The sequence below is a fragment of the Lycium ferocissimum genome, chromosome 1 (assembly GCF_029784015.1).
Source record: "Lycium ferocissimum isolate CSIRO_LF1 chromosome 1, AGI_CSIRO_Lferr_CH_V1, whole genome shotgun sequence".
NCBI lineage: Eukaryota > Viridiplantae > Streptophyta > Magnoliopsida > Solanales > Solanaceae > Lycium > Lycium ferocissimum.
In genome coordinates, this window is record NC_081342.1 from 15787470 (window position 1) to 15808498 (window position 21029).

Consider the following 21029-nt stretch of genomic DNA (forward strand, 5'->3'; position numbering starts at 1 on the left):
ACTTGTATAATCGTTTCTAGCCTCTTTAGTCCACAGTGTCTTCAATTTCACTTTTTTCCTGTTGCTATCCTGTTGTTGATTGTGCTCTGATGCAGCACTTGTGCAGTGTATTGGAGCAGATATTTTTAACTTGCTATTTGGGTTGGAGGAAGGGAGCATAGGAAAACATGGGGATTTGTTGGGGGTGGGGTGGAGGAGTATAGGAACTATTTTCCTAAATTATATTTTTTACTCACTTACCAAACACTAGAAAATATTTTCCATTAACTAACCAAATTGTACAAAATATTTTCCGGGAAATGTTTTCCAAGCACCAACCAAACATGAGAAAATAAGTAAGAACCCACTTGTTTTCAGCGAAGACATTTTCCAAGAAAACGTTTTCCATGGAAAACATTTTCCTTCATACCAAACACACTCATAGTTTTCTTGTTTTTAAATAGAAGTAAAATAGATGCACTGTTAGTTCAGCGAAGTTTATTTTAAAATATGCTAATGTTACACGTAGAATATAAAATTAAGAAGATCACAGAAGGTAACAACCACCAATCACATCATTTGAATTTTCGGTCTTGCATAAAGTTGTTCTTCAGTGAAAGTTTTATTATTTTTTCCTTCTTTTTGAATTTAATCTAGAGTCATTCTGATCTTAGTAGATTTACTATTAAATTGTGAATATAAGAGTAATATTTTACTCTTCTAAAGAATTACACTTGAGAAATGGTTGTAATTATTATTTTATGTTAGATTTCCAATGTTAATTCTCCGTAATGATATTTTTCTGTTTTAACCCTGTTTAGCACTTAATTAAACGCTACTCTAATATATTTTTTCTTTTTGTAGCATAAATTATAAAGTTTGTAAAGATGAGCTTAGATTATAAAAGTAATCTTGTGAAATGGGTATGAAGAGAATCGACATCCATTTTAAGGACCTTAATGATCCTTAAATAAAATAAATTTTGATGAAACATCAATCTATTTTTAGGCAGTGTTTTAAAACTAAAAAACTCTTTGTTTTTATTTTCTTCCTTTTGATTGGTCTTGAATGTTTGTCACCCATAACTCGAAAGTGAATATACAAAATGTTTATTTCAATAATTATATTAAAACTCGATGTTCTTGCTTAGAAAAATTTCGTCAAAATATTCTGCCTAACATGTTACTATTGTTTTTTTTTTTCCTGTTAAATAGATACTACTGATATATTAATATCTACAAAATTACATAAGAGTTTGGGCATTCCAGCCATTTACTTGTTTCGGGTTACCACCCGATGGGTCATTACATTGCAAATTACACGATCATAAACAGTTCCTAACATGTCTGCCCAAAATACACTATTAACAAACATAGGAGGACCTGATAGAATTTTTGCCCTGTCAAAAAGATGCTGCTTCCCACCTTCCTTAGCTAAGAGGTCCGCTACTTTGTTCTCTCATTGTCGCTAGCTATGCCTTAGTACTGGATGTCCCAGCTCTTCCACTAAGGACTTGCATTCAGAAGTAATGGGGATATAAGCCAGATGTCCATTGGTTAACATTGATATTACCACAATCGAATCAGTGTTGATCTCTATAGGCATCAGATTATTCTCCAGTGCAATTCTTAGTCCCTGCATAATGGCTGTTAGTTCAGCAAGATTGTTAGTGGTATGAGGAAGTCCTTTCATAAAGCCAACAACACAGTTACCTCTGTTATTCCTAATAACTCTTCCTATTACCCCTAGCCCTGGATTTCCTTGGCAGGATCTATCAGTGTTAAGCTTGTAGGAATTTGGTGCTGGAGGCTCCCATTGATGGAGATCTTGGTCCTAATAGTAACTCTAATGTCATAGGTGCAAACTTTGGAATATTCAATGGCTTGTCAATAGAGGTTAGTAAAACAAGGGTGGTCATGCTTGCCATTGAACAAATTGTTGTTCCTATTCATCCAAATACCCAGAAGCAAAAGAGCATTAGATCAACCCATTTGATAAGGTGATCAAAGTCTTTACTTTTTATGTTTTTCCAAGTAGTGATCCATTTATCAATATTGTGGAAGGAGGAGCTAGTAATGGTAGCGGTTAGACAGTGTTGCACAACACAATTCCAGAATTGTCTACTGATTCCACATTCAAAGAAAATGGGATTAATGTCTTCCTTGGGGTGTCTACATGATTTGCATTCAGGGTTGACATTGAGGCCAATGAAATGAAGGAAGAATGTTGTTGGCAACCTGTTGTGATTCAATAGCCAGAAGAAGAATCTAATTTTATTTGGAGATTTGATTTTCCAAATCCAGCTAAAGTTCATGATATGGGCTTGGAAATTTCCGGTTTGGTTATTGTCTAGGAGAGAGTAGGCACTACTAGAGCTAAATATTCCATTGCTAGACAACCCCCAGTAGTTGTAATCTTGTGCAGTGCTATTATTACTTTGGTAAGTGTCGGCAATAAGATCTTTCATGATGATAGGGAGCTCAAAGGAAAGGCTGTCAAGGTTTTGGTTTCCCCCTTGTCTGATGTCAGCTACTCTATATTGCTCTTCATTTCTATTGAGGGGCCCTATTATGAGTTGCTGGGGCTATGGAATCCATTTATCCATCCAGAAACTCACATTAGGTCCCTGATTAGGAACCCATTGAGTGGCTTTCCTACAATGTTTATAGCCCTCAAGGACATTGCTTCAGGTCCTAGAGTGACATCTACTGGGGTTGTTTTACAGTTTTTAGCAATTAGGACAGAGGCCCAGAGTGATTTAGGCTTTTTTAGGAGTCTCCATGTCAGACTTGTTAGGGTTGTCTTATTTTAATTTCAGCTTTTTTAATACCTAGTCCCCCCATCTTTTTTAGGTCTGGTGATAGTTTGTCATCCTACTAGCTGCATTTTCTTCTTATCAGCAGTGGTTCTCCACACAAAATTCCTCTGGATTCTATTGATTTGCTGGCTGATCTTACAAAATAACTTGATGTATTGCATAACATGGTTAGGGATGCTGTTCAAGTAAGATTTTTCAAGTAGAGTCCTTCTAGCCATGTTAAGAAATTTAGTTTTCCACCCAGCTAGCCTAGTTTTTAGGTTGTCAAGGATGAATTGGGAATCAACATTACAAGGTCTCTTATGTAAGATAGGGAATCCCAGATATTTTCTAAAGTTTTGATTGTCCTTAATGGTTAGACAAATTGAGTAAGTCTCCATGTCACTAGTACTGTAGTTCTTGGAGAAGAGTACTTTGGATTTGGCAAAATTAATCCTTTGGCCAGATTTGTTGTTGAAACTAGAGAGGGCATTTATGATGGTATTGCAATTCTTAATGTTTGGATCTAGCAAAGAGTAAGATCATCTGCAAAGAACAAATGAGATAATTTGGGTCCATTCTACAGGTTGAAATAGGGTTCCAGTTTAGTAGGTCAACTTCATGGTTTATACTTCTAAATAATCTTTTCATGCATAAAATGAATAGATAGGGTGATAAGGCATCCCCTTGCCTAATACCCCTAGTAGGCTTGAAGGAATCAGTCTTCCCTCCATTAACTAGTACAGATATGGAAGAAGTTGAAATACAAGATAATATAAGCTTAATTAGATCAGCAGGGAAGTTAAAGAAGAACATAGTATCTCTAATGAAAGCTCATTCCAGCCTGTCAAAATCCTTTTCTAGGTCAATTTTTAATATCATATTGATATTCCTGCCTTTCGTATTTCTAAATTGGTTAATATTTTCCTGAACAATTATAGCATTATCAGCAGCTCTTCTTCCTGCTAGAAAAATTGGCTTGATCTTCTACAGGACAAGATTAATTATATGGAATATGATCTTAGTGATGATTTTATATTGGGTATTGCAAAGTCCAGTTGGTCTAAAGTTCTTGAGAATTGTAGCATTTGCACATTTAGGGATGAGGTCTGCGTACACTCTATCCTCCCCAAAACCAACTTGTGGGAATACACTGTATATGTTGTTGTTGTTGCACATTTGGGGATGAGGCAGTGATATGTATTATTGACTCTATCATCCATAATCCTAGTGTTGAAGACTTTGTTGTAGAAATGAACCAGGGATTGTTGAATAGAGTTCCAAAATTTATGATAAAAGAAAAGGTGTATTCCATCAGGTCCGGGTGCTTTTAGAGGTTTGAAGGAAAAGACAACCTTTCCAATTTCCCTTACCCTAAGGGGAGGCATTAAGCATTTCTTTGTCTACATCAGTTAGACTACCTCTGGTTGAAGGGTTGTTACTGCAAGGGAGATCGGCTTGGCATTGTTCAGTAATGTAGAGTGTTGAGTAGTAGTGAATAATGGTGTCTTTGATAGTATCATTCTTTCCCACATCATCTTTAAGTGCCAGGATTCTATTCTTTCTCCTCCTATTAGAGTTGAAGTGTGGAAAAATCTAGTGTTGGAATAACCTTCAGTGAGCCATGTTATCCTAGATTTTAATCTCCAAATTCAGTTTCATGCTTAAGGATATCATCATAGTCATGGAGCAGGGTACTTTCAAGGTTTTGAAGAAACGAACTAAAGGGATAGTTGGGAGATTTCTTGATGCCCTCAATTCTGGTCAGAAGCTTCCATTTTTTGTAGAAAATGTTTCCAAAGGTTTCCTTGTTCCAATTTATGACTTTATATTTAAAAGATATGGTGGAAAGGGTTAGGTTTTGGGAACATTCTCTAACTATGGTATTAAAGCCAGGACGATTGCACCATATGGTTTCTAATCTAAAGGGTTTTTTCTCTAGGATGAGATGATTGTTGGTGAGTCGAATGATTAAAAGGCAATGGTTAGAATGAGTTGTGTAACAGTAGCATCAGGAAATAGATGGAACCATTCATCATTTGCTAGACACCTATCAAGTCTTTCTAGGATTAGATTTTGTCTACTCCTGTATCTATTATTGGTCCAGGTAAATATGCTTCCCTTAAGGCCAAGGTTAACTAGTTTACAATGGTTAATGCTTTTCCAAAGATAACTAGCTCAGTTACCATTAATGTTATTACCCCCAAATAAGCCAAAAGTTCTAAGTATTTCATTAAAATCCCCTCACACAAACAAGGCTCGCTTAATATTATCAGTAAGAGTGCATAATTGATCCCACAATAGCTTTCTTTCAGCAAATATATTACTAGCATAAATAGCATAGAGGAACCATTGATTGTAAGAGTTATGTACCTTAACAATGGCATGGATCCCTTGGGTAATGATGGATAAATCCTCAACCTATATCACTTATTTTTATTTCATCAAAAGTAATCTAGCTAAAAATTAAATCATACCTACCTAACTAAATCTAATTCTTTTTAACTTATTTATAAGTTACCCTATAAGTTACGACTAGTTTGAGTGCAATACTCTATACCTATTAATATGAAATGCACGTGTTCAGAAATTATTTTAATTATAATTGAAGTTACACTAAATTTGAGTAGACATAAAAGAACTTGAACTTTGATATCCTTTTTCAGTGACGCTGGACCATGTGTTGCATGTGAAATAAATGAGATGACATGCAGATTTCCCCCATATAAGGAAAAAAGTAAATCAAGTCATTATTAGTTTACAAGAGAACAATGGGCAAAATTGTCATGTTTTTAAAATGGAGAAACATGGCATTTTGACCAGAGCAAACATAAACATTGTCATCATTGAGAAACCAAGTAATTGAATGGTAAACCTGTCAATCCTGTCAGTTAGGAACATTGTGAACAAGTAGTCAGGCATGATGTTGTAGAGGGCGATTAGAGTTTGCGCCATTGCAATTTTGTAATCCTATTCATTTGCATTCATAGTCTGGCGACATAAATCCATCCCATGACACTAAATATGTCCTTCAGGAATAAATTTTGGTTGTAGGATACAATGTCAAGAAGAAATCACGTGTTGGTTGGGCCAAACAAGTGAAGTCCATGTCGACAAACAAATTGTTTTGAGAATAGATCGAATTCATTGCAGGACGTTACAACAACAGTAGCAGAAACAATAGACTTCTTTTGTTTTGCCCCAATGTCAACCTGCATAACTTTTTCCATATCTGCAGTGGCCTGCTGACATTCTTGGCAGCATAAGCAGTGTAACGAGCAATTTCAGGCATTTTTCCAGTAGTAAGTAAGAAGAGCGGGAAGTGGCACGACCATCAATATGATCCTCCACATGTATTCTGCTTAAGGAACCTTGAACCAAGCGCATCCACATCACATGTTGGTGCCTTAAAACTAGTCTGGAATGCAACATATATTATGGTTGTAGGGTGGGTCATGACTGTCACATTTAAGTTGTGGGTTAGTTAGGTAATTTTAGAGAGAAGTAGGAGTCTCTCTCTCTAAAACGGAGTACTATTGGTACGACACTTGTTACCAGTGCAAAGAAATCTCAACCGTTACTCCATTATTTTGCACAAAGCATTGAATATTTTCGGACTTATTTTCTTTAATTAAACAAACTACTGTTACTATTGGTTGCGATAGTACAATTGAGAGGATTTCAAAAGTAAATTTCTGATTATATCTATAAATATTTAGAAAATCATGTTTTAGCAATAGTTGTACTTTCAAGAGAACACCAATATATCATAACATAAGTATTTAACTCTCATAACATAAGTATTTAACATAATTGAGCAACCAATGCATCATAATAAAGCATGCATCACCATCTAAAAAAGCATTAGGTAAAATCAAACTATATCACATATTTATATTTCATCAAAAGTAATCAAACTAAAAATTAAATCATACCTACCGAACTAAATCTAATTCGTTTTACCATATTCATAAGTTACGACTAATTTGAGTGCAATAATTTGTACCTATTAAAATCGAATGCACGTGCAACACACGTGTTTAGAAAATATTTTAATAATAATTGAAGTTACACTAACTTTGAGTAGAAATAAAAGAACTTGAACTTTGATATCCCTTTTCAGTAACGTTGGACCACGTGTTGCATGTGAAATAAATGAGATGGCATGCAAATTCCCCCCATAAAAGGGAAAAAGTAAATCAAGTCATTATTAGTTTATAAGAGAACAATGGGCAATATTGCCATGTTTTAAAAATGGAGAAACATGACGTTTTGACTAGAGCAAACACAAACATTGTCATTATTGAGAAACCGGGTAATTGAATGGTAAACCTGTCAATCCTGTCAATGAGGAACATTGTGAACCATTAGTCAGGCACGGTGTTGCAGAGGGCGATAAGAGTTTGCACCCTAGCCATTTCGTAAAACTCTTCATTTGCGTTCATAGTCTTGATGACATGAATCCATCCAATAATACTAAATATGTCCTTTTGGAACAAATTTTGGGTGTATGATGCAATATCACGAATAGATCAAGTGTTGGTTGTGCCAAGGAAGTGAAGTCCATGTCGACTTAAAAATTGTTCCGAGAACAGACCAAATTCATTGCAGGACGTTGCAACAACAGTAGTAGAAACAATAGGCTCCTTTTGTTATGTCCTAGTGTCAACCTGCATAACTTTTTTCATATCTGCAATGGCCTGCTTACATTCTTGGCAGCATGAGCAGTGTAACGAGCAGTTTCAGGCATTTTCATCCTCCAATAGTAAGTAAGAAGAGCGGGAAGCGCCTCAACCATCAATATGATCCTCTACATGTATTCTGCTTGAGGAACCGTTGAACCAAGCACATCTACTACACATGTTGGCACCTTAATACTAGTCTGGAATGCAAAAGATATTATGAACGTGGGGAGGGTCATGACTGTCACACTTAAGTTGTGGGTTAGTTAGGTAATTTTAGAGAGAAGTCAGAGTCTCTCTCTCTAAAACGGAGTCTTTGTTGGATTGACACTTGTTACTAGTGCAAAGAAATCCCTACTATTACTCCATTATTTTGCACAAAGCATTGAATTTTTTCGGACTTATTTTCTTTGATCGAACAAACTACTGTTACTATTGGTTGCGATAGTTAGAGTGAGAGGATTTCAAAAGTAAATTTCTTATTATATCTTTAAATATTTAGAAAATCACGTTTTAGCAATAGTTGTACTTTCAAAAGAACACCAATATATCATAAAATAAGTATTTAACATAACAGAGCAACCAATGCATCATAATAAAGCATGCATCAGTGTCTAAAAAAACATTAGATAAAATCAGACTATATCACATATTTATGTTTCATCAAAAGTAATCTAACTAAAAATTAAATCATACCTACCGAACTAAATCTAATTATTTTTACCTTATTCATAAGTTACGACTAGTTTGAGTGCAATATTCTGTACCTATTAATATGAAATGCACGTGCAGCGCACGTGTTCAGAAACTATTTTTATAATAATTAAAATTACCCTAAATTTGAGTAGAAATAAAAGAACTTGAAATTTGATATCCTTTTTTAGTGACGTTGGACTACGTGTTGCATGTGAAATAAATATGATGACATGTAGATTTCCCCCCATAAAAGGAAAAAAGTAAATCAAGTAATTATTAGTTTATAAGAGAACAATGGGCAAAATTGACATGTTTTAAAAAGGGAGAAACATGGCGTATTGACCAGAGCAAACATAAACATTGTCATCATTGAGAAACCAAGTAATTGATTGGTAAACCTGTCAATCCTGTCAATGAGGAACATTTTGAACCATTAGTCAGGCACAGTGTCTCAGAGGGCGATAAGAGTTTGTGCCCTTGAAATTTCGTATAACTCTTCATTTTGCATTCATAGTCTTGGCAACATGAATCCATCCAATGACACTAACTATGTCCTTTTGGAACAAATTTTGGGTGTAGGATGTAATGTCAAGAAGAAATCATGTGATGGTTGTGCAAGTAAGTGAAGTCCATGACGACTAACAAATTGTTCCGAGAACAGACTAAATTTATTGCAGGACATTACAACAACGATAGCTAACAATAGGCTCCTTGTGTTATGTCCCAATGTCAACTGCATAACTTTTTCCATATCAGCAGTGGCCTGTAGACATTCTTGGCATCAAGAGTAGTGTAACGAACAGTTTTAGGCATTTTCATCCTCCAACAGTAAGTAAGAAGAGCGAGAAGTGCCTCAACCATGAATATGATCCTCCACATGTATCTTCTTGAGGAACCGTTGAACCGAGCGCATCCACTTGACATGTTGGTGCCTTAAAACTAGTATAGAATGCAACAAATATTATGATGGTAGGGTGGGCCATGACTGTCACATTTAAATTGTGGGTTAGTTAGGTAATTTTAGAGAGAAGTAGGAGTCTCTCTCTCTAAAACAGATTACTGTTGGATTGACACTTGTTACTAGTGCAAAGAAATCCCAACCATTACTCCATTATTTTGCACGAAGCATTGAATTTTTTCGAACTTATTTTCTTTGATCGAACAAACTACTGTTACTATTGGTTGCGATAGTACAAGTGAGAGGATTTCAAAAGTAAATTTCCTATTATATCTATAAATATTTAGAAAATCACGGTTTAGCAATAGTTGTACTTTCAAGAGAACACCAATATATCATAACATAAGTATTTAACATAACAGACCAACCAATGCATCATAATAAAGCATGCATCAACGTCTAAAAAAACATTAGATAAAATCAGACTATATCACATATTTATGTTTCATCAAAAGTAATCTAACTAAAAATTAATTCATACCTACCGAACTAAATCATTTTACCTTATTCATAAGTGACGACTAGTTCGAGTGCAATATTCTGTATTTATTAATATGAAATGCATGGGCAGTGCATGTGTTCAGAAACTATTTTTATAATAATTAAATTACACTAAATTTGAGTAGAAATAAAAGAACTTGAACTTTGACATACCTTTTCAGTGACGTTGGACCACGTGTTGCATGTGAAATAAATGAGATGAAATGCAGATTTCCCCTCATAAAATGGAAAAAAATAAATCAAGTCATTATTAGTTTATAAGAGAATAATGAGCAAAATTTCCATGTTTTAAAAATGGAAAAACATGCGTTTTGACCAGAGCAAACATAAACATTGTCATCATTGAGCAACCAAATAATTAAATGGTAAACGTGTCAATCCTGCCAATGAGGAACATTGTGAACCAGTAGTCAGGAACGGTGTAGCAGAGGACGATAAGAGTTTGCGCCCTTGCAAATTCATAAACCTCTTCATTTGCATTCATAGTCTGGCGACATGAATCCATCCAATGACTTTAAATATGTCCTTTTGGAACAAATTTTGGCTGCAGGATGCAATGTCAAGAAGAAATCACGTGTTGGTTGTGCCAAGCAAGTGAAGTCTATGTCGACTAACATATTAATTTGAGAACAGACCAAATTCATTGCAGGACATTACAACAACTGTAGCAGAAACAATAGGTTCTTTTTGTTATACCCCAGTGTCAACCTGCATAACTTTTTCCATATTTGTAGTGGCTTGCTGACATTCTTGGTAGCAAGAGCAGTGTAACGAGCAGTTTCAGGCATTTTCGTCCTCCAGTAGTAAGTAAGAAGAGCGGGAAGTGCCTCAACCATCAATACGATCCTACACATGTATTATGATTGAGAAACCGTTGAACCAAGCGCATCCACTTCACATGTTGGCACCTTAAAACTAGTGTGGAATGCAACAAATATTATGAAGGTGGGGGGGAGGGGGAGGGGGGGGGGTCATGACTGTCACATTAAGGTTGTGGGTTAGTTAGGTAATTTTAGAGAGAATTAGGAGTTTCTCTCTCTAAAACGGAGTACTATTGCTTCGACACTTGTTACCAGTGCAAAGAAATCTCAACCATTACTCCATTATTTTGCACAAAGCATTGAATTTTTTGGATTTATTTTCTTTGATTGAACAAACTATTGTTATATTGGTTGTGATAGTACAATTGAGAGGATTTCAAAAACAAATTTCTTATTATATCTATAAATATTTAGCAAATTACGTTTTAGCAATAGTTATACTTTCAAGAGAACACCAATATGTCATAGCATAATTATTTAACATAACAGAGCAACCAATGCATCATAATAAAGCATGCATCACCGTCTAAAAAGCATTATGTAAAATCAGACTATATGACATATTTATATTTCATCAAAAGTAATCTAACCAAAAGATAAATCATACCTACCGAACTAAATCTAATTCTTTTTACCTTATTTATAAGTTACGACTAGTTTGAGTGCAATACTCTGTACCTATTCATATGAAATGCACGTGCAATGCATGTGTTTAGAAACTTTTTTTAATAATAATTGAAGTTACACTACATTTGACTAGAAATAAAAAACTTGAACTTTGATATCCTTTTCAGTGACGTTGGACCACATGTTGCATGTGAGATAAATGAGATGATATGCAGATTTCTCCCCACAAAAGGGAAAAAGTAAATTAAGTCATTGTTAGTTTATAAGAGAACATTTGGCAAAATTGCCATGTTTGAAAAATAGAGAAACATGGCGTTATTACCAGAGCAAACATAAACATTGTCATCACTGCGAAACCAAGTAATTGAATGGTAAACCTATCAATCCAGTCAATGAGGAACATTGTGAACTAGCAGTCAGGCACGGTGTTACAGAGGGCGATAAGAGTTTGTGCCCTTACAATTTTGTAAACCTCTTAATTTGCATTCATAGTCTTGGCGACATGGATCCATCCAATGACACTAAATATGTCTTTTTGGAACAAATTTTGGTTGTAAGATGCAATATCAAGAAGAAATCACGTGTGGTTGTGCCAAGCAAGTGAAGTCCATGTTGACTAACAAATTAGTTCAAGAACGGACCAAATTCATTGCAGGATGTTACAACAACGGTAGTAGAAACAATAGGCTCTTTTTGTTATTTCCCAGTGTCAACCTGCATGACTTTTTTCATATCTGTAGTGGCTTGCTGACATTCTTGGCAACAAGAGACGTGTAACGAGGAGTTACAGGCATTTTCATCATCTAGTAGTAAGTAAGAAGAGTGGTAAGTGCCTCAATCATCAATATGATCCTACACATGTATTCTGATCGAGAAACCGTTGAACCAAGCACATCTACTTCACATGTTGGCGCCTTAAAACTAGTCTAGAATGACTGTTGGTTCAACACTTGTTACCAGTGTAAAGAAATCTCAACCATTACTCCATTATTTTGCACAAAGCATTGAATTTTTTCGGACTTATCTTCTTTGATTGAACAAACTATTGTTATATTTGTTGCAATAGTACAATTGAGAGGATTTCAAAAGTAAATTTCTTATTATATCTATCAATATTTAGAAAATCACGTTTTCACAATAATTATACTTTCAAGAGAACACCAATATATCATAATACAAGTATTTAACATAATAGAGCAACCAATGCATCATAATAAAGCATGCATCACCGTCTAAAAATCATTAGGTAAAATCAGACTATATGACATATTTATATTTCATCAAAAGTAATCTAAATAAAAATTAAATCATACCTACCTAACTAAATCTAATTCTTTTTACCTTATTTATAAGTTACGACTAGTTTGAGTGCAATACTATGTACATATTAATATTAGAAACTTTTTTAATAATAATTGAAGTTAAACTAAATTTGAGTAGAAATAAAAAACTTGAACTTTGATATCCTTTTCAGCGACGTTGGACCGCGTGTTGCATGTGAAATAAATGAGATGACATGCAGATTTCCCCCCATAAAAGGTAAAAAGTAAATCAAGTCATTATTATTTTTAAGAGAACAATGGGCAAATTGCCATGTTTCAAAAATGGAGAAACATGGAGTTTTGACCAGAGCAAACATAAACGTTGTCATCATTGAGAAACCAAGTAATTGAATGGTAAACCTGTCAACCTCTCAATGAGGAACATTGTGAACCAGTAGTCAGGCACAGTGTCTTAGAGAGCGATAAGAGTTTGCGCCCTTGCATCTTGGCTGTAGTATGCAATATCAAGAAAAAATCACAATTGGTTGTCCCAATCAAGTGAATTCCATGTCGACTAACAAATTTGTTTCAAGAACAAAATAAATTCATTGCAGGACGTTACAACAACGATAGTAGAAACAATAGGCTCCTTTTGCTATGTCCCAGTATCAAGCTGCATAACTTTTTTCCATATTAGTATGTCCTGCTGACATTCTTTGCAGCAAGTGCAGTGTAACGAGCAGTTTCAAGCATCTTCATCCTCCAGTAGTAAGTAATAAGAGCGGGAAGTGCCTCAACTATCTACATGTATTCTGCTTGAGGAACAGTTGAACCAAGAGCATCCACTTCACATATTGGCGCCTTAAACCTAGTCTAGAATCCAACAAAGATTATGATGGCATAGATACCACCTACTAGGATCCCAAATCCTTGTATGGCGAAAATAGCAGCAATGAAGGCACCCCGAATCTTCTTGTTGTCATATTCAGATATAATAGTAGCAGAAAGCGGGTAATCACCACCAATTCCAAACCAAGCCAGAAGTGAAAGAAGCTGAAGGTGGCCAAGACAGTCTTAGGCTCTCTACCAAAAGAAAAAAACTTAAAGTAACGGAACAAACACACATAAGCATAAAGGTTATGCCATAGAATTTCTTCCTGCCCATTTTGTCATCAAGCCAGTTAAAGAAGAGTTTCCCCGCAAGGTACCACAGAAGGCGACACTATTAACAAAAACTAAGACACTAGGAGGTAGTGAATCAGACTTTGGAGAGCCATCCACATAGTAGTAAATTCACCCAAGCAACTTAGTGACTAGAGAGATGCAAAACAAATTGAAGACATTGAAAAATCCCATACCAGATATTATGATTGTTGTGAAGTGATAGCATTGTGTTCTTGCCGAATTAAGCGCATTCAAAACCCTCATATCCCAGCCATTTCTACTTCTTCTTTTTCTTGGCTCTCATCGTCTACGTCAGTCTATCTGTGTTACTGCATATCAATACAACAATATTCAGCATATATGCTTCTATATGTGTCTATTGTGATATTCCATTTTTCAGTGACGTCAGACCACGTGCAACAGACGTGCACATAATAATTTATGTGCACGTCTGTTGCACGTGGTCCCATGTCACCAAAAAGAGTTATATTAAATAATATATTATAAGTATATATATTTTTTCTATTTATATTATATATATTAAATAATAATAATATGGGTATAAATACTTTATTGATTTAGTTTAACCTTTTGTTCTTTTTACATAATTAAGTATTGTAGGTTTTTTTTAAAAGGGATTTAATATCAAAACAAGTCAAACCAAAAGCATCACAATAAACAGTAAAGTCCTTTCCCTCCACAGGTAAAGCCAAAATCGGGGCTGAAGTCAATAAGGCCTTGAGCTTTTGAAAGCTCTCCTCACACTCATCGGACCACCGAAAAGGCACATTCTTCTGAGTCAACCTAGTCAAATGGGAAGCAATAGATGAAAATCCCTTCACAAATCGGCGATAATAACTCGCAAGGCCCACGAAGCTCCGAATCTCGGGCCACCGAAGTAGGCACCGGCCCAATCTCTAACCGTCTCGATCTTTTTGGGATCAACCATAATCCCATCCTTGGACACAACATGTCCCAAAAATGCCTCGGAACTGAGCCAGAACTCACACTTGGAAAACTTGGCATACAATTTCTTTTCCTTCAACAGACCAAGCACGATCCTCAGATGCTTCTCATGATCTTCCTTACTCCAAGAATACACCAAGATGTCATCAATAAACACGATCACGAACGAATCCAAGTAAGGCTTAAAGATCCCATTCATCAAATCCATGAACGCTGCGGGGGCATTAGTAAGCCCGAAAGACATCACCAAGAACTCATAATGACCTTAACGGGTCCTGAAAGCAGTCTTCGGAATATCCTCCGCTCGAATCTTCAACTAATGATAGCCTGACCTCAAATCAATATTAGAAAAGATCGATGCACCCTGAAGCTGGTCAAATAAGTCATCAATGCGGGGTATTGGATACTTATTTTTTACTGTAACCTTGTTCAATTGCCGGTAATCGATACACATCCGTATGGTACCATCTTTCTTCTTCATGAACAGAACGGGAGCACCCCAAGGAGAAACACTAGGTCTGATAAATCCTTTGCTCAACAAGTCTTGCAACTGCTCTTTCAATTCTCTCAACTCTGTCGGAGCCATTCGATAGGGTGGAATAGAAATAAGTCGGGTGCCTGGCTCCAAGTCAATGCAAAAGTCAATATCTCGATCGGGCAGCATACCAGGCAAATCCGTATGGAAAACCTCTGAGAACTCACAGACAACTGGCACCGACTCCAGGGAAGGAGTATCCACACTAGTATCCCGAATATGAGCCAAATATGCTAAACATCCCTTATCCACTAACTTTTTTGCCCGATGAAATGATATGATCTTCCTAGGTGCTGGACTAGGAGTACCCTTCCACTCTAACCGCGGAATACCTGGCACGGCCAACGTGGATCGTTCGTTGGCGTGGCGCCTAAAATAGCATGATAAGGAGATAGCCAGTCCATGCCCAAAATAATATCAAAGTCCACCGTATCCAAAATAACCAAGTCTACCCAAGTGTCGACCCCATAAACGTGACAACACAAGACCTATAGACATGATCTACTATCACAGAATCTCCGACAGGAGTAGAGACACGAATAGGTATATCAAGCATATCACAAAGCATATCTAGACCCATAGAGAAGTAAGTGGACACATAAGAGAAAGTAGAACCCGGATCAAATAAGACAGAAGCCGATCGGTGACAAACCGAAATAATACCTGTGATAACCGCATCAGAAGCCTCGGCCTCTGGTCTACCCGAAAAAGCATAAAAATGGGCACGTCCACCCTCAGATTGTGTGCCTCCACGACCACGATGACCTGCCTGAGATCCTCCTCTCACTGACTGAGCGCTGCCCCTACCAGACTGATGACCACCTCTGCTAGGCTGATGGCCACCCCTGCCAGACTGTGAATGCCCTCTACCAGTATATCCTCCTCTCGGGCCGGGCGGCGCTCGGAGGCCTAGATGTCTCGAACTCGGAACCCTCGCTCGGATCTAGGACACTCTCTCACGTAATGTCCTGTCTCACCACACTCAAAACATGACCCTCTGGCTATAGGCTGCTGAACTGTCATAGAAGAACCAGAATACCCTCCGCGGTCTAAAGGTCGAGAGTAAGAACCTCGAGAAGTCTGCTTCTTAATCGTGCCCGCTATAACCTCGAAGAACCACTCGCTAAAGCCTAGTAATGACCGGATGGAGCGGCTATGGGATGATGACGACCCCCGTCGTGGTGTCCCCCACCTCTACTGTGACCTCCGAAACTCCGTCAAACCGCGAGCTTTCTTGTCGCCACGCCCACTATGTGCCCGACCCATCTCTAACTTGACCCTCCTGGCATGCTTTACTACTGACTGAAATGAGGCCCTAGAAGCCTCCAACTGTAAGGTGGCCAGCCGAAGCGGAAGGTCCAAACCCTTCACAAATCTCCTCACTCTCTCAGCCTCTCGGAAGTAATGCGTCGCGTAACGGGACAAAGCGAGAAATCGATCTCATACTTCGCAACCGACTTACCCCCTTCACGCTCCAATGTCGAAACTCATTCTTCCCGTTGTCTCTCGCAGTACGAGGGACATACTTCTCCAGAACACCAGTAGAATCGGGGTCCAAGTCAAAGGTGGCGACCCAACTAGTCGACACTCCATGTACGATCACCACCACTGCTTGACATCCCCAACTAACTGGAAAGAAATATAATTGACCCCGTGAGACTCCACTACACCCAACTTATGAAGCATCTCATTGCAGCTAACAATAAACTCATACGCATCCTCCCCGGGAGTACCATAGAACCAAGGAGGAGACATTTTGGTAAACCCCTCGAACAATTTTCGCTCCTCACTGGTCAACACTGGCCCATCCATAGGCCTTAGAGCAAAATTAGGCGCTGGAGTAGCATCAATACGGGGAGCCACTGCTGCTGTCGGCAATACCCCCGATGTCCGAAATCCTGGAGCAACCGTAGCATCGGGAGTATGACCTCCCACTCTAGTCTGCGAGCCATCTGGAGCAACTGGAGTCATGCTCGCCTGATCCAAACTGTCATGATACCCCAACACTCGAAACACAGCCTCCTGAAAATCGTGGAGTAGCAACGACCCCGGCCGTGCCTCACAGGCTCTAATATCCTCCCCGGAGAATGTCCTCAAGCTCCGGAGTCAACTCTCTGTTAGGGTCCTGAGCAGGTGTTGGTGCTTGGTCCCTATCTGGAATAGCTGCACGGCCTCTGCCCCTACCACATCCTCTACCACGTCCCCTGCCTCGCCCACGAACAGCTGCTCGGGCAACGGGTACGGATGCGGGTGCAGGTGCAGGTGCAGGCTCCTGGTCTCCAATAGCGGTCGATCGCGTCCTCACCATCTGTGAGAGAACATAGAAACGAGGTTAAGATACCAATTTGAACAATCTCGCACGAAAAGAATGAACCAGATACCAATCGGATTGAACTAGCACGAAAAGAGAGAAAGAAGTGTAGTGTTTCCTAAATATCCTATAGCCTCTTGAGGATGGGTACAGACGTCTACGTACCAATCCGCAAGACTCTACTAGACATTTCTCTTGTACTCATTAGACCAATTAACCTAGAAGCTCTGATACCAATTGTCACGACCCAATTTGCGAGTCGTGGTGGCACCTACACTATCCCTCCGAGTAGGCGAACCACATTGCTAATAACAAGTTAAATAAGCACAAAATTACATAAGAAGAAGTTATCAAGTCTTAAATACTTATCATAACTAGAAATGTCACGACAACCCCAAAATTCGGTCAAAGGGTACAAGAGCGCTAAACATAGTCTGGAATAAAAGTCTGAAAATACCCGAAGGCTACATACTGTCTGTCGAATAAAAAAAAATAGAATTAAATAAGAGGGTCCTTCAGGGGCCACGGATGACCAAGTAGCTCACCCTGAATGACCGAAAGATGTCACCCTCGCGTATTAGCCACAGGGCGTAGAACTGGAGCCTGGATCGTACTCTGCACTCAACAAAAAGTGCAGCAAGAGTAGTTTCAGTACAACACTAGTACCGGTAAGCATCATAGGCCAACAATGATTAGATAACGCATGAAGAAGTGAAAAGTAACAAGTACCACATAGAGAAAACATGTATGGCCACGTATCATATACGAGTAAAGTGTAAAGGAATCATGAAATCCACCAAGACAGATATAGTTCACCAAATGATCAGTCAAATGTATGAGTGGATGAATACAATGCAATGCAACAGTCACCTCTCTCGCTCCACTCTCGTACACACATGCTAAGGGCAGTGCCTCAAAGCCATGACCCATGGGGGACCCGGAAGTCCATGTACCACTCGTGCTCTCCGGCAGAAACCTCGGAGGCTATCAATCACTCTCAATCTCCGGCAAAGACCTCGGAGTCTCTCTGTCACTCACCTCACCATCAGGACAACATAAGAATAATATGCAAAGCATGCCATGCATGATATCAGTCTCAACAATATCGCCAATATACAAGCAACAAGTACAATTCATGTTACTATTCACGGTTCAATTATCAATATAACACTTCCCTTCCCTATGATGAGTGAGCTAGTATATGACAGAGATACAAATAGGTGATGATCACATAAAATAACACATATGACGACAAGCCCACATAACAGCTGACATAACCAACCTAATTGGAATTCACCACCACTTCATGCCTGAAGGCCTATCATGCTATCCCTGTCACTTTCTACAACTACATACGATTCTCTAATCAGAGTTTAACTAAAGTAGACCGTAACATACCTCAAGGCCGAACAGGTGCCACGAACAATTAAACTCGACCTTTTCCCTTCCAGAGCGCTTCCGAATGAACAGTGTCTATCAAACATATAACTCACGTTAATTATGAGTCTAAAACTTAACTTAGGATTAAAATCTCACTTCCTACAACTCGAATACCATGGATTTGAAGGTGTTTATATAATTCAATAATATGATATTTAATTAGGTAGACCCAATATATAAATATTGAAATTGATACATGATAAATAAATAAAAATAAATAAATTAGAAACCAGATGCAAATTCGAAACAGTGACCTTCAACAAGAAACGTACATGATCCCTCACAATTTTGGACATAGTACACTCATTGTTGCTTTAAAAATAACAATGAGGAAAAGAGAACAAGACAAAAACTTATTAATTCTCTACACCCTCATTCTCAATTCTATAAAACCAGAAGCTAAAATAAGGAATCAATGACTTTACATCTAAAACAAAATGGAGGCAAACGTTCAGGGAACATGGACCACATTAATTCTATCAATACTTTCCAGAATTATTTGTTACTCATTACTCCTCAATCATCAGTTCATTATTATGCTAACTAATGTAACTGAACCATACTTACTTCTGCCTCCAATGTCTTCCACCGAAATTGCTTCCAATTGCCTCTATTCCCAAGTACTATTCTCCCTTACCTAGCCGAAAATATGTAGCGTTTTATTTTTTGATTCGTATACTAGGTATAAAAAAATAGGTTCAGTTATTCCCAATACCCCTGAGACCAATGACGTGAAGGATGGTGGGCTTGACCACTTCTTTTACCATTTAATAACAAACAATTGCACTTTAGTCAACCAATCCATTAGCATATTAGCCAAAAATAAATAAATATTCTCACCTCATACCTTATATATAGGCGCAAATAATATTCCCATTAATAAATATATGCATACAAATAAAATATATATATTTCCAAAATTACCCGTCAACTAAATCACCGTGCCACCCATTCCCGCAAGTCAAGAATGCCCTTTAAAACTACGAAAAGGGTATTTTAGAGAAAACGAGTTCAAAAGTGCTAAACGACCAAAGTGGTCGTTACAAGTTTATCCATCCCGCTCCAATACGATGTGTGACATCTTCATCGATCTCACCATTGCCTTGAATGATCGACCCCAGGTACTTGAAACTTTCTCCCTTGGGGATGACCTAAGTATCGAGCCACACATCTTCGTCCGCTACATGTATCACGTCATTGAACTAGCACTCCAAGTACTCTGTCTTAGTCCTGCTCAACCTGAAACCTTTCAACTCCAGGGTCCGTTTCCAAACCTCCAGCCTCGCATTAACACCGCTTCGTGTCTCATCAATCAGTACAATGTCATTTGCAAATAACATACACCAAGGCACCTCTCCTTTATTGTGACGCGACAGTGCGTCCATCGTCAAAGCAAACAAAAAGGGCAAAGGGCGGATCCCTGATGCCGACCTATCATGACTAGAAGTGTTCTCAGTCACATCCAAATGTCCTCATCCAGGTCTTGGCTCCATCATGCATGCCCTTAATTACTCATCTCCATAGCACCTTCCTCGAAACTTTGTCGTAAGCCTTTTCTAGGTCAATTTACACCATGTGAAAGTCTCTTTTCTTCTCCCTATACTACTCTACCAACTTTCGCACAAAGTGAATGGCTTTTATAGTCGAACACCCCGGCATGAATCCAAACTGGTTCTCCGAATAAACACTATCTTTCTCATCCTTGCTTCTACAACTCTCTCCCAAACTTTCATCGTACGGCTCAATAACTTGATACCCCTATAGTTTGGATATCCCCCTTGTTCTTGTACAAAGGGATCATGGTGCTCCATCTCCACTCTTTAGGCATCTTCAATGTCCTAAAAATAACATCAAACAACCACATAAGCCATTCTAAGCCTTCTCTGCCCATATTCTTCCAAAATTATACCGGGATTTTATCTGGCCCAATCGCTCTTCCCCTGCTCATCATGTGCATAAACCCCTCGACCTCCGTAACCTTGACCCTTATATAATACCTAAAATCGCGTAAACTCTCAGAGTGCTCCAATTTGCCCAGTACGATGTTCCGGTCCACTTCTGCGTTCAAGAATTTATGGAAGTAAGTCTGCCATCTTCAACTAATGTGGGCATCTTCCACCAAAACTTCGCCTTCCTTGTCTTTGATACACTTCACTTGGTCCAGGTCATGAGCCTTCCTCTCCCTTGCCTTGGCTAGCATGTACAACTTCTTGTCCCTGCCTTTTTCCCCAAGTTCTTCATGCAAACGTCCAAACTCAGTAGTTAGGCACCGTTCCCGCTAACTTCGCGT

The 21029-nt window shown here is 38.2% G+C and overlaps 4 pseudogenes; all 4 read right to left on the bottom strand.

Annotated features, from left to right (window-relative positions):
• Positions 1-5560: 5560 nt before the first annotated feature.
• On the bottom strand, positions 5561-6129 carry LOC132062450 (low affinity inorganic phosphate transporter 1-like; annotated as a pseudogene).
• Positions 6130-8605: 2476 nt separating this feature from the next.
• LOC132062459 (probable inorganic phosphate transporter 1-8) lies at positions 8606-9137 on the bottom strand (annotated as a pseudogene).
• An 834-nt stretch (positions 9138-9971) lies between these two features.
• Positions 9972-13082, bottom strand: LOC132062467 (low affinity inorganic phosphate transporter 1-like; annotated as a pseudogene).
• LOC132069106 (probable inorganic phosphate transporter 1-7) lies at positions 13048-13751 on the bottom strand (annotated as a pseudogene).
• Between the last annotated feature and the right edge of the window lie 7278 nt (positions 13752-21029).